The following is a 15,612-nucleotide window of genomic DNA, read 5'->3' as shown; positions in this document are numbered from 1 at the left end:
TCAAAATTTTATTTAAAAAATTTCAAACATGCCATAACATTCTACCACTGAGATTAATAGTTAACCATACTGAATTTACCACGTACATGTACTGCTACACATCCAAAATTAGTTATTTTTGATGCATTTCAAATTAGTTGCAGACATGGCACTTCAGTGTGCATATCATTAACTAGAGTTCAGTAATTCTCTATTGTTCTATTTGATTTTTAGGGGTGCAATTTATAAACAAGGGAATGCATAGATCATGAATATTCTATTCCAGGAAATTTTTGGGAAAAAATGCTTTGACTTGTGTAACTCAAACCCTGTGGACATATTTCTTTCATTGTTAGAATTTCTAGTAGCTAACAGCTCATAGCTCAGAGACACATTGACATGTGGGTGAATTTAGCTGGAACAAGAAAATCCTTATTGGAAGATAAACTTGTTTTAAAAACAGAGTCATCTTACAAGTAAGCCTAACTACATATTACTATGTAATATTGTCATTTATTACATAGTAATAATGGCAGTTAACCCCTGTTACCTAGACAAAAAAATGTCACTTGTCTTTCATTCCTAACGCTTAAGAAGAAAGAAATAAAGTTTTATACTTTACTGAATAAATAGAAGTTGAATATTAACCTACACAAATGTGTCCAAACTGATAATGCATACATGTATCTTTTTCTTTTCAAGTACATTAGTCCTTGGGATTCGATAGCAAGAGTTTGGACTACAATGTATGTGTTGTAATATGCTAATTAGACCGGGAGACCTTCTGGGAGACCTTCCGGATGTCCTTCTGGACAAAGCCATGGTGGTGGGGCTGAGACAAAGGCAGTTAGGGGTGATCAGGCCAGCAGGGGAGGGCCGTTGGAGGCGATCAGGCTGGCAGGGAAGGCGGTTGGGGGTGGGCAGGCCAGCAGGGGGGGGCAGTTGAGGGCAAGCAGGCAGTCGGGGGGAGGCAGTTGGGGGGATCAGGCTGGCAGGGGGGCAGTTGGGGGTGATTAAGCTGGAAGGGGGGGCAGTTGGGGGCGATCAGGCCAGCAGGCAGACTGGTAGAGTGGTTAGGGGCAATCAGGCAGGCAGGCAGGTGAGTGGTTATGAGCCAGCAGTCCCAGATTGAGAGAGGGTTGTCCCAGATTGGAGAGGTGCAGGCCTGGCTGGGGTATACCCCCCTCCCCTGTGCATGAATTTCGTGCACTGGGCCACTAGTGTGTGTGTGTGTATATATATATATATATATATATATATATATAATGTGTGTGTGTGTTTGTGTGTATTTTAAAATATGTATGCTCCTTAATTCCTAAATATGTATTCTGCCAGTCCAAGTACTTGTTTGACCTCTAATATAGGTCAGAGAATCAAAGTTTCATCCAGATGAGGATATCTGTAAAATGCTGGCTTAGCATGGTTCGCTAGCCTAGTAACTACAGGTGAGAGAATCTTACTATGAGGGATTGACTCTCTATTCTCCTATTGCAAGACAGCAGGGCTGCTTCAGGTTAAAAATGCAATTCCAAATTTCTATAGACTGCATTATTTGACAGAAAAATAAAAAATAAAATGATGATAGAAAGAACCAGAATCTTGAGATGTTTAGGAGTTCCCATGAGAACTGCTTACTTCATCCCAGCAAAGACTATTCTTAGCATGTCCTTAGCAGAGGTATCACTGGGAATAACACCCTCTGAGAGTCATTGCTATATTTTGTCAATTGCTGAGAGCATGTAAACCAACACACACTATTTCATGTTTTCAGAATTATTCATGTTGCAAATACTCGTCTCTGCAAGGGCTCTGCCTCTTCACTACTGCACAGCTTTCCTTACATCTCCATCATAGCACTGCGCCATGTCCTCAGATGGCCCATCACTGACTATTCTACTGGCAGTAACCTTCCTCAACCTCCCTAGTGTACAGAAACATAAAACAAGGTTACCTCAGGAGAATGAAAAAAAGGTGAAAGCAGATCTGGGCACTGTACAGATTAATGATAAGAAACAACCAAAATTTTCCAAGAAAGAGGCAAATCAGGCTGTCAAGTCTGAAGAAGACCAAATCTAACTTAGATGAAGTTAATAAAACTAATGAGCGTGGAAGCTTGCTTCTCAGCAGGCCTATGGAAACAGACTCCACAAAACCTTTATGCAAGCTGACTCTGACATACTAGGCTCTCTTAGGTGCCTTCACTAGTGTGCACTGAGTCTTTTCCTCTACCTGCTGTGACCCTTACATGATCACTAATCCATCTTTTATCTTTCTGGACCCCCAGCCTCCTGCATATTCTGACTTCTGAAAAAGAAAAGCATGTGCTATGGTGTTGATTAACTTTACATGCTCTGATACTCCAGATAACTTTTTGCTAGGATGCTCCTTTAGTCTTGGCATTTTAAGCTACCAGCTAAGAGCATTCTGCAGTGTTATCAGGTAACCAGGATTGAAGTGAACCATAATAGATTTTTTTATCCATTCATTTATTCAGATATTTATTGAGACTGTCATATGTCATGCCATTAACTAAGATCTGGAACATAAAATTAAATACAATCTGACTTCTGTGCAAAGCCATGATATGAGAGAATAGAAAAATATTCAAGACATAATTACAACACTATGTGATAGGTACAAAAATACAGGCATAAATTCCCTTTACTTGGATAGGAATGGAAAATGGTAGAGCAAGCCTACAGAGGAGACATATAAACTGTCTTTAAGGATGAGAAGCTTGCTACTGCTGGGAATTGCAGGCAGAGAAGTCTAAGTAAATTGATAAGGTTGTACAGATAACAAATTGTAGAGTCAGGATTCAAATGCAGACTTCTATAGTAGAAGTATCAACTAAAGTATCAACTAATTCTATAATAGAAGTATCAACTAAAGTATCAACTAATTCACGATCAATAATGACAGATCGAAACACATGTGTGCAATTGGTGCCAACAAGAGCTTTATATGTATTGCACGTGCATGAGTCAACTTAGCCTTTTATAGATATAGAATAAACTTGCTTAATTCGACCTGCTTTCTGAATTAGTTAAACTTTTTCCAGCCCAGTGAAGCACCCCAACTTCTCTTTCAAGTAATTGTCAACAACACAGCAGTAAATATCAACACAAAGCAGATTATTTTTTTTTTTAATATATTTTTATTGATTTTTTACAGAGAGGAAGGGAGAGAGAGATAGAGAGTTAGAAACATGGATGAGAGAGAAACATCGACCAGCTGCCTCCTGCACATCTCCCACTGGGGACGTGCCCGCAACCCAGGTACATGCCCTTGACCGGAATCGAACCTGGGACCCCTCAGTCCGCAGGCCGACGCTCTATCCACTGAGCCAAACCGGTTTCGGCTACAAAGCAGATTATTATTGTAGGTCACACAGGGAGAAATATTTAACTGCAGCAGTGTTTGAGTATACTAGTATTCTGCTCAGTGAGAAAACCTGAAGTCATTTTCAAGGTCCACCATTTCTTACTTCTTTTTAGTCAGGTCAAGTTTCTAAACTTTCTAAATGTCTGTTTTCTTGCTAATGAAAAGAAAATAGGATTCCACCAAGTCTCCTATCTATCTACTCCAAGACTTCTGTGAAGATCAAATGAGATGAGGCACGGGAAAACAATTCACAGACATTTGGTTACAATGTGAAATGTTTCCGCCTGGTTATAAAGCAAGTTGTGTTCCTGGGCTGATTAAATTCCAAGGAGGCTAGTCACTAGGGAGAGGAAGCCGGGCATTGTCATGTGACATCATTACCCAGATGGACACTTAGCATATTAGCTTTTTATATATATACTAGAGGCACAGGTGGGGTCTGGCTGGCCCATCCCAATCGGAGGATCGGGGCCAGGCTTGTAGGGAGGAGGAGATGGTGGGAAGTTTGCTGGCCCACCCCAATCTGGGCCCAATCAGGGCCAGGCCAGCTGGAGGGCAGGCCCCGCCCCTGATTGGGATGGGGGACCAATTGGGGGTAGGGCTGGCCATGGGGAGGGGCTGTGGCAGTGGGCCAGCTGGTCCCACCCTCAAATAGGGTGGGGGTGGTCAATCAGGGCCAGCTGCCTTGGAGAGGGGCCATGGGTGGTTGGCTGGCTGGCTCTATCCCTGATTGGAGAGGGGGGGCAAATTGGGGTGATGAGGGCCCATCAGGGGTGAGGGTGGGGTTGGCCTGGGGGAGGGGCTGCAGGAGATTGGCTGGCCAGGCCTGCCCCCGGATTGAGGTGAGAGAGGCAATCAGGTGTGGGGCCGGCCAGGGGGAGGGGCTGTGGGCCGATTGGGGTGGTGGGGGTCCATTGGGAGTGGGGCAGGCCAGGGGGAGGGGCGCAGGAGTTTGGCCAGCCAGCCCCGCCCCCTATTGGGGTTAGGGGGGTGATCAAGGGTGGGGCCAGCTGGGGGGAGGGGCCATGGGAGGTTGCTACTGGCCCCACCCCCCAATCGGCCAGTGGGCGTCATAGTGACCTGTTGTTCTGGTCATTACTGTGTTTTAGTTGCTGGCTTTTTGTATATATGGATAGATTATGACAAAGTCCCTGCTTGATAGTTCTAAAATCTGGGTCATCTCTGAGTCTGGATCTTTTGATTGCAGTATTTTTCCCCTGCTTTTTTGTGTGCTTCATAGTCATTTATTACATGCTGAGAATCAGGTATAAAGCAGGAAAGACTCTGGTAAATAACATTTATACCTACAGAAATTCACCCTTCTTCTTTCAGGCATGGTGGCCAAATTTTGTTTTGTATCTGCCTCTTTTCTAGTCATATTCTGCCTCTTTTCTAGTCATATTAGGATAGAACACTGGTTCCAGAACTCCTTTCTGCTGCTGTCTCTGTGATAGAGGGTTCTTCTCTTCTGTCTTTCCTGCCCTGTCAGTGTGCCCTTACCTCTACCCTGAAGATGCCAGGGTTTGCTGTTCCTCCCTCAGTGTCCTTAGGCTTTTGCTCCATATATGAAAAGGATAAGGGGAGTAGTGTGGGGTTCCATAACTTTCCCTCCATGGTGACTGATCTCCTCCATGTTTACACCACCTTTGGGGGGGCTCTCTGCTCTCCCATATTTTCCCCCAATCTTTCTTATGAGCAAAAAGTGAAGGTTCCTGGAAAAGGGACTATGAATATGTGCAAATTCCACTTGGGTCTAGGTCTCACAGAGATACTATTTCATCACACTAGTCCACACTTGACATTAAGAATTTATTTTTTAAAATATACTTTTTATTGACTTTAGAGAGGAAAGGAGAGGGAGAGAGAGACAGAAGCATCAATGATGAGAGAGAATCATTGATCGGCTGCCTCCTGCTCTCCCCCAACCAAGGATTGAGTCTGCAACCCAGGTGTGTGCCATGATCGGTTCACTGTGAACCCCCCTGCCACTCCCACATCCTTGCTCATAGGTCCGCACACAACCACTGAGCCATATTGACCGGTCAAGAATTCATTTTTTTTATTTTACTTGATTTATTCTTATCCACGTGTGCTGTCTATGCTATTCCCCTTGTGACAAAATCCTTGTGCTTTATCTTTCCTTAAAGAGGTCTGCTTCTTCTGGGGATTCAGCCTACTTCATTGCCTTGCAACACTAACAATCTGATGAATTTAATAAAAGCTCTAACTTTGTAGTTGATCCAGATTTCTCTCATTGTTGGGAAGGAGCAATGCTCATTTCAGCTTTCCACATCTTAGGCAGAAACCAGACTGCTTTTAATCATCACATGAATGTATCCTTCCAAAGTAGCTGCGAATTAGATAATTTAGGGCTTACATGTATATGAGATTCAATTTTATTCTGAAAGGCAGATAGATACAATAAGATTTTAAACAAGGGAATAACATCATCAGATTTGAGATTTAGAAAAATAACTTCAAAAGTAGTATTAAAGGCACAGGTTAGAAGCAGGAAGATGAGTTAGGCCTGAAATATTCTAGGAATAAGACGATGAGCACCTAAATAACTAAAAATAGGCCTGGGAAATGTCAACAAGTTTTCCACACAACGACCAATTAGTTGAAATTTAAAAGGTCATTATAGTGTAACTTTATATTCTAATTGGCCAATATACTAAGCGTCCATTTCATTATCAAACATATTCTCATTTGAATGAAAAATTAAACTATATTGTCAATTTCAGCATAGAATGTCTGTAAGGTTTTCAATTTGGGAAACAAGAGTATAGTCATTAACATGGTTGAGATATGCTTTAAAGGGAGCCAATATTGGAGGGAAGAGAATAGGCTCTAAGAATATTACTGCATTTCCCATCAGGTACTCTTCAACAAACAGATGGATATTTGGGTCTGGAGATCAGAAGAGAGGCCTAGGTTGGAGATATATATTTGATGATCATTAGTAGTATTGGGATTTATTGATATAAATGAGATTGTCCACAGAAGCTAAAGTTAGAAGAATCAGGAAAGGAGCCTGATGGAGAATGACCAGAGAACAATGAGTGTCAATGTAAAGAATTGCCTTGAAAGACAAGAAGGTAGAGTTTAAGCATAGAATGGTTAATAGTGTCAAATAGTCATTGAGTGGAGAAAAGGTAAACTTAAATTAAACCAATGGTTTTTTTTTTAACCCAGACAACAAAGGAAACAGAGACCAAAGCCCCAGAATGCATATTATACAGATTGTGAAATCAAAACAAGCACTCTTCCACACATATTTACACTTCTTATCTCATATTATGTCTCAAGCAAAAACATTATATTTGGAAGAATAAAATTGAATGTAGTAATGGTATGTTTCTTCAGAAGATGGTGCTCATTTTTTCTCATATTTGTAGCTTGATGAAAAACTTTTTCAAAGTCACAATAAATAGAACTATAAGTTATAAATCACAATGTATTCAGCTGATTTGATGTATTATCAAATTTTGTGATTTATTACATTTCTTACTGTTACAAATACTCTCTCCCTCTGGAATGTCAGACTGTGCAATATATGGGAAGGGGTTTTTGAAGACCGGAAAAAGATTTTAACAAAGACCAAAGAGTCTGTGTGTGTGTGTGTGTGTGTGTGTGTGTGTGCGCGTGCGCACATGCACTACTGTTTCATTGCATTAAAGAGTGTGATTAATTGATAATTAAAAATTCTAATCTAGCCCTGAACGGTTTGGCTCAGTGGATAGAGCGTCAGCCTGCGGACTGAAGGGTCCCGGGTTCGATTCCAGTCAAGGGCATGTGCCTTGGTTGCGGGCACATCCCCAGTAGGGGGTGTACAGGAGGCAGCTGATTGATGTTTCTCTCTCATCAATGTTTCTAACTATCCCTCTCCCATCCTCTCTGTAAAAATCAATAAATATATTTTTAAAAAATTCTAATCTAGTCCTAGCCAGTTTGGCTCAGTGGATAGAGCATCAGCCTTCATACTGAAGGGTCCCGGGTTCAATTCTGGTCAAGGGCACATGCCTGGGATGTGGGCATGATTACCAGTTGAGGGCATGCAGGGCAGCTGATCAATGATCCTCTCTCATCATTGATGTTTCTATCTCTCTCTCCCTCTTCCTTCCTCTCTGAAATAAATAAAAATACATTGAAAAAAATTATATACTGGGAGAGTCATTTCAAATTGCCCTGTTTAGAAGATTGAATGTTCAATATTGAAGAGTCAATGTTTGTCCTCTGTGTCCTCTTTTATGAGTAAATTTAAATTAGTCATCTTGTCTTCCTGCATAAGACAAAATAATTTATCTGGATTTATGGCTTCTTCTCTTGGCATTTTTTTTCCAAGAGTAGATTTTCTTTGCTTAGAATTTTTTATTTTTGCAAGTTTTAAATAGCATTTGCCCTTTCTCCATCATTTTATAACTTTAACCAATTAAGACATAGCTATAGTTAAAACAAAAAATCTTTTTGAAATAACCTTTATGCACGTTTTTCCAAAACAATCATTTCTACTATCCCATTAAAGATATCCTCAATTTTTTAAGACATGTTACACTCCTTCACTTTTACGAAAGACCTATATTAGTTATCATTTTGCTAACTGAAATAAAATTGAAGAGGATTTCCACTTAAAACACACACACACACACACACACACACACACACACACTAGCATTCAGCATTAGCCTTGCTTCGAGCTGTTATGGAAGCAGTTGCAACCAGCAGTGAGAGCGGTCTCACCCATCTCCTTCCCCTAGAACCACTCTCAGCATCAAGCCCCATAGCTTTGAACTGTATCTCTGAGCATCTGTGCTTTATCTTGATTTATGTTGTGCATTTGTTAGCGAGATGTGTCCTAAAGTATCAGAAAGCTCATTAAGGGCACTATGCTTAGTGTAGTTCTGGACATAATTAAGCATTTCAATCCTAGTGAACAAAACGGCGATGTGTGTGTATTGAATTTGCTTTTGTCCACCATTCATACTATTTACATGAGAGAGAAATAAATCTTGAAAGCTGCTAAAATTATTTTTGGTCCTGGTGGTAGCAAAGTGGCTTTTTCATCAATATCCAGGAATGGATTCAATGGAAAGTCTATTATTTGAGTGGACTGATGGGTATACAGATGTGGTGTTTCATTATCTTATACTTAAGCAGAACTCAGTCTTCTTAACCAATGAAACTTTATTGCACATACATTAATTTTACTTTACACAGTGCATTTGTCAGATTCGGAATGGTTTTATTATATGTTAGTGTTATTTTAGGTCTAGCGTGTTATTTGGTATGATTTGATAGGGGATCTGGGAACACTCAAAATGTTTCCTTATACATTAATGATAATTGCTTCTTTGTTTTATGCCATTTTAGCTTATGAAAGATTTTATAGGAATGTTCTATTTCCAATGGGGGGAAACCTGAGCTCTGCCATTGCAAACCTTTTTATTCCTTTTTCTCCTTTTGTTTCTGATTATGTTTCATGTAAACCTTTTATGACCTGTCTAGGGACCCCTCCACCTTAATAGTGTTGGCAGTGATTTTTCTTACCCTTAATTGTGCTCTTGACTTTGGTTTAGTTTGTCCTTTTCCGCTCTGAGCTTCAAGGTTTATCATTTCAAAGAATTCATCCGTCTGTCAGTCACTTTTCCCTCACTCTTTCCGTAGGCACTCATAAAACTCTCTCTTGTTATGCTCTGACTTTTGCTCTTTCTCTCCCTGGGGCTTAGTCTGGAAAGAGAAATGGACTCTAATCCTTTCATTATCTTTGGAGTGGGAAGCATCGACTGTTGCTTTCACAGCATCTGTTTGTAACCCATCTAAAATACTTTCCCCTCAATTCCACTTAAACGCTTCCTCTTTTTTGGCAGGTATTGAGGAAGGACTGTTCATTTTCATTGATTTCTTTCTTTCTTTGCCCTGACAATGCTTCTTTCTTTCTATTTTCCCTTCCATCAGTTACATATAATTATCTATTTTTCTTCTTTCTTTTTGTTAAAGTATCTTTGTCCCTCCATTGTCTTTACGCCTCAGTGGTATGTCTTTCCTTGTCATGACCTTTGTATCGGCTTCCACTGAATCTACTTTGGGAGTTGTCAACTCTCCCTGCACATTGAAATTACCCGAGGACTTAAAAGAACAAACCAATTTCTGGTGACACAGCCCACAAAATAAATCTGACTCTCTGGGGGTGGATTTAAAAGCTTCTCAGGTGATTTCAGTGTGCAGTCGGGAATGAGACCATTGATCTACTTATTCTTAGCCGATTTGTTTTCACTTACCTTCCTGTTTCAAGTAAGGAAACTCATGGGGATATCCTTGCAGTGTTTTTTATTTAGCTGGTAGTGAAATCACATAGCATTTGCAAACAGTACTGATAATCTCTACCCAAACAGATAGGACACTTATGAATTACATCATATTCACTGTCACTGGATGAGAGCTAGGTAAGGCAAGAGATACAGAGAAGAAAATAAGGCAAAAAGATAAATAAGTTGTGGAATGGGGAGGCTGAGAGACACAAAGAAAGTAAGGAGAGAGGATGCAAGTGTTCCTGAAAGTGTTACCATCACCTAGGGATGCGTGTGACATATACAGATTCCTGCCCATTCCTAATGGACTGTATCAGAGCCATTCTACGAGGCTCTCTAATCATTTTCAAGATGATCTTATGCCTATTGAAGTTTGAGAACACTAACCCTGGCTAACAAAAAATTGACAAATCTCACTAGAAGTTGCCACTCTTTTTTCAACACTTAATAAACTGGACATAAAAAAATTCATTGAAGGGTGGTCTCTAATAAGGCAGAAATGCCATGTGTGTGAGGATGTAGGGGGCAGATAAATGGTACTCCTGGTTGTACATAATACCATATTTTGCATTATTACCCCAAATTTTAAGATCACAAGATTATCTGGCTCACTTGTTTAACATTTACATTTCTGAGCTCCTTAATGGGACAAAACTAATATTTTGATTCAGCAGGTCGGGAGTGGTCTTCAGAAGTGTGTGTGTGTGTGTGTGTGTGTGTGTGTGTGTGTGTGTACCCACAAGTTCTGTAGGTGATTACTAGATAAGGAATTATTAGATATGGGTGGTTATTACATAAGGGAAATCTAGAAAGCACTGACGAGGGGCAATTTCAGAGAATTGATATGATATTTCTGAACATTTAAAATAGTCTGTTTTCTAATGCCAGAAATGTGTTTATAAAAGGTCACTCATTTGGTAGATATAAGGTATAGATAACTGGTATCAGATTATTTTTAATGATTTATTTTAAAGCAAATGATAGAGGAAGGACATACAAACAATAGAGACATGGTTTGCTTTCTTTGGTCATGTTTTTTGTTAAATGGATTTGTGCAAGTAGCAAGACTGATGTTGTGGGTGAGGCGAGGAACTATGGGCTCTGCATCCTTGAAAGGGGAATGTTGACAGTCCAGCTTCACTTTCAGGGAACTGAGTGGAGAAAGTGGGAAAACGGATCCCCTCTTTGTCTCCAATGTACTCTTTAATGTACATTCCTCCCCAGAGGTCCCCAAATTCTGCTGAGCTCTGCTCTGCCCCTCTCCCAGCCCATCACACTGCCTGAGAAACCCTCCCAGAAGGTGGCTTCACTTTCTTTAGGAAGTGTGTCTGATTGTTTAGCCTCAGGAAGTATTCAACTTCTAACAACTAGTGTTCCATGTATGAGGAAGGAGAGAGAATCCTATCTGCCAGTTTTGCTATGGGTAATGCAGTTCATTAATTGCTCAGATGATTCTACTTGAACACCTGTTCTCTTTTCATTTATACATTTTACTATGAACATCTTCGGATCTGATCTTACTATGAATCTTTCTAATGGTTTCCTCTCGAGCTTGTTTTGAGTTTATGTGTTTTTCTACTCCTGTCAATCCAGTGCCATCTATTTTCTCTTCTAAGTGTTTCTCTCAATTGCTTTGATGTTGATCACATCCTTATTGGTTTTAAATGCTTTCTGTAATTTTAAAGAATTAGGATAAGAGGAGGGGAAATATGAAACCAAAATGGATCAAATATTGTATTAGTCAATTAGAAAAAAAACACAAAACCACAGACCTCTGATTAATTTGAGCTGAAGTGAAATGTATTGAGAGGATATTAAGAAGACTTGCAGACTTGCCCTAAATCCAACGCACCTGTTCTAGGATCAAAAGAGGCTGAGAAAATGAACATTTGAAGCGAGATTTTATGACAGAAAGGAGGCAGTTAGGTCTTTTTCAACCTTAGTCTATCAGTCACCTTCTGGCTTTACTTTTTGCAAACACTGCTCAACTTTCCAGTGATGTACTCATTACCACCTTAAAATATCCTTGTATATTTAACCTTGCACTGTGTCAACTTGCCAATCTTCAAAAGTGAATCACTCCACCATCTGTTTTTCAGGTTTTATTCCCAGGTTGGCGGACTTTGCTGGATAAATTCTCAAAATTATGCTGACTGAAAATTCATGCTAACTTAATTCTGAGTCATGATTTTGCCCGTTTTTCCTTGACCTTTCTTTGTTCCCTTCATTTTTTGTCCATGATCAACTACAGCATAAATGAAGGAGTAGAAACTGGCATGAGAAAACCTGATTTTAACTCTAGGTCTATTGCTTGTTAGTTGTATGATTTAGGGAAGGACTCTTCATTTCACTCTGTCTCAGTTTTGCCTGTGACATGAGTAAATACTTAAATTATAGGATGCTTGTAATGAATAAAAGAGGTATACCTGTGAAATTAGCTTCCAATCTACATTATATCCACTTAGGTTAGCTATGTGATGCTTCTTAGGGAAAGCAATCTAAAACCTTTATTAAACACTCATGGCCTGGTGCACAGATTCGTGCACATTAAAAGAAAATTAATTAGAAGAATATTTTAATATAGCTATTCGCACTTTATCTATAATAGAAGTGTCAGAGATGAAAGAAAATCAGTAAAATATACATTAAAACAATATATAAATTGATTATTAAATAAACAATAAGAACATGATATAACAACAAATACATGATATAAAAACATGTTATAAAACAACATTGATAAAAACAATGACTAATAAATTGATTAAACTTATTCTAATATCTCCCTGTATAACGCATTAAGAGTAAAACACTTTCAGAGTGTTTGACTAATTTCCCTTGTGATGAAGTATTTACAACTTTAACTTTAATGTCACATGTTCTTCAAACTCGAGAGAAAGCAACATATAACTGACCATGTCCGAAAATGGGTTCAGGTAGGAATATTCCTACTCTGTCTAGAGTTTGTCCTTGTGATTTATTAATAGTCATCACAAATGCTGGCATCACGGGAAACTGTCTTAGAATTAATTAAAAAGGGAGGCCAGTGTCAGACAGGGACAGTTGTGCCAATAGTCGGTCTTCAGACATATTCTGTCGATGACAACGCTTTCTTTCAGCTTCAGAATGTCAAGAAAAACAACAAAATTCATGATCGACAATGACAGATCGAAACACAAGTGTGCGATTGGTCCCAGCAAGAGCTTTACATATATTGTGCATGTGCGAGTCAACGTTTATTTTTAAATTGCCAGTGTGCATCATATGTACCCGCCGGTCAGTCGGTTGGATGGTCAGACAGACATATGGTCAGTCATTTAGCCTTTTATATATGTAGACATTTACTTGCTAATATCTTTTCTATGTATGTTCATTTCCAAATTTCCAATTCTATCTGGACAGTTTGAAATCTCTACTGACACATCAAACGAAAGATATCTATAACAAGCTTCACCGTTTTTCTACCAGAACTTCTCTTCTTTCTGAAGTAAGGCAATTCTGGTTAATTAAGAGAGATTCTTCTGTCTTGCATCACCTTGTTGTTCCATTCCCATCATCACATTTTTAAACATCTTTCCTTCCACTTCATTTTGACCAAGGACATAATATTCTGTCCTATCAATTTGGTATTAATGACCAGAAGCTGGAAACCTTGTTTCATGTACTATTTCATAACCAAAGCTATGATCCAATCCCTGGGATAAGAAGAAAATTTTGAGTAATCCAAGCTATTTAATCACTTTATTTAATTTTAATTCCAAGAAATTCTACAGTTCACTTCATAAGCCCATTAGATAATATTTGCAAAACAAATACTACATTTATCTCTCGAATCAGATTTTATGCCATTTCACTTGTGTCCTTCACATAGTTATTGAAATATCCATATATTGCTTCATTCTAAGAATTGTGTCTAAAATTCTGGAATCATCACTGCCACAGAAGGCCCCTCTGCTGTCCTGGGCTGACATCAATGAGTATGTGCAGAAGACCTCTCCACCCCTCGGGATCTTTGCTTCCATGTGCCAAATTGTGTGAAATGTCTGCTCCTTCCTAAAATCCTCTCATTAAACTCAGGAAGAAGGATTCTTGCAAACCAACTGCAGACACTGGATTGGCTTTTCTTGCGTTCACAATGGAGAGGTAAAAATATCTGCTGGGGTGCAACGTTGAGCCTTTTCTCTTGGGAGCTGCAGGTGGAAGATGCAGCTGCTTTCCTGCAAATCAGCTGCCTCCCATCCGGTCTCTGTTATTCATTTCCCAGAGAAAGTTCTTTTTTAACAGTGTATTTTCTCACACAATCTAAATTATTTTCATACAGTCAATTCTTGAGATTCACTTTTAACACTTTAAGATGACATCGAAACTTTCCTTTCTTTCTTGTTTTTTTTTTTTTTTTTTTTCTGCAAAAAGCCTTATTGTTTCATTTGGTCCAATGCATGGGAGAGGGCTTCAGGGTCGTTAAAAGAATGGCTAGTAGTTTTGGGGAGAGACTCAGGCAAAAGCCAGACACCAGGTGGATGCAGAGGGGCCCCTCAAAAGCCTCTGGGCTCCAAAGGCTCCTAGTGGTGCTTGAGGGTGAATCTTTCGAAGAGACACTCGCCCAGCCCAGCCTGGGGGCCGGCAGCCTGCGGAGGTGAGGCAGGTGTCGCCCATCTCCTTGATGAGTTTCACCGCCTCACCCGGAAGTGGTTCTACAGGAAGTCCCAGAGCTGAGGGTCTGCGAGGCGGAACCCAGGGCCTGCAGCTCCACAAGGGCCTGGTTCAGGGTCCTCTCCAAAGCCAGGGCGGCTTCCATGGCGCCCTGAGTTTTGCCCACTCACCTTGGGGAGGCTTCAGCTTGTCCTGGAGAGAATGCGGCCGCCATGCTGGTTTTGGTTGACGCTCAGCGCCCTGGGCTTCTTCTCCGCCAACTCTCAGAAGAAACGGCCCCCGCCCTGGAGAGCCACGTCACCGTTGGTGGAAATAGAAGCCCAGAGAGAGGTACGTGTGGGAGGCCCACAGAGGCAGGCTGGCCAGGCGGTTGACCGCAGCCTCCCCCTCGGTGGAATAATTGATGAATTTGGGAGCTCATGTGTTTAGCAATAAGGAAGTTAAGGTAGAAAAAAACAGGTGTGTTGGCTGGTCCCGGAGGTGGTTTGAAGGTGGTGACTGATAAGACACAGGAGAGTGGCCGGAGGCTGGGAGAAGGGGCGTCCCTGGGTCTGTTCCATCCAAACACTGTTGAAGTAAGAGAGATCCAGGACCACTGAGGGCGCTGCCTGCCTTACTTTCACTGAAAATAGTGAAGTAATTGCATTCTTTAATCTCAAAGCAATAAGTCTAGGATTTCCTGGCTGTATGGTGGAGTGATTTCATAGTAATGAAGTCTGAATTATATTCATAATTGATACAATTAATAGTTTTATTTGTCAGAGATTCAGATTCATAAATTCTGAATAAGGGACACAAATAACTAGTACACCTTAATGGGTTGAAAAGACTACTTTGAAAAATCAAGTATTTACATAGATTTTTATGAACCAGGGCTGACACCATTTTGCCTTTAAATAGGATTTGCTTAACAAGAGTGGCTCAGTTATATATTCACTAGATATTCACCGCTGTGTGATGTACTTTTAAGAGGAAATGTAATCAATTTGAATATATAGATATGTCTTTCTCTTAAAATTTCCAAATATATACAGTATATATTTTCTGCTTGGTGATTTTATGTGACTTTTCTGGGAAATATTATCTATAGCTATCTATCTTTCATCTATCTATATTAACTAGACAAATATTTCCATTTTTTGCTAGCTTTGCCTGGGTAGACATACATTTATGGTATTTATTAATAAGGAGGCAATAAAAATATTTTAGGATAATTGAAACACCATATGAATATCCTCTTTTGTAATCTCTAAAAATCAGTTTAATCTATGTACATTTTTCTAAGGGA

General features: G+C 39.9%; 1 pseudogene; it reads left to right on the top strand.

The window, feature by feature from the left end:
* LOC139012818 (nucleophosmin-like) overlaps positions 1 to 15,612 on the top strand; it is a 33,401-nt pseudogene that overhangs the window by 1,419 nt on the left and 16,370 nt on the right.

This window comes from Myotis yumanensis, unplaced genomic scaffold (genome assembly GCF_028538775.1).
Source record: "Myotis yumanensis isolate MYYU_CA2020_CCGP unplaced genomic scaffold, mMyoYum1.0.hap1 SCAF_6, whole genome shotgun sequence".
Taxonomy (NCBI): Eukaryota; Metazoa; Chordata; class Mammalia; order Chiroptera; family Vespertilionidae; genus Myotis; species Myotis yumanensis.
The sequence above is the reverse complement of the archived record's forward strand: the minus strand, read 5'-3'. Positions and strand labels throughout refer to the sequence as shown.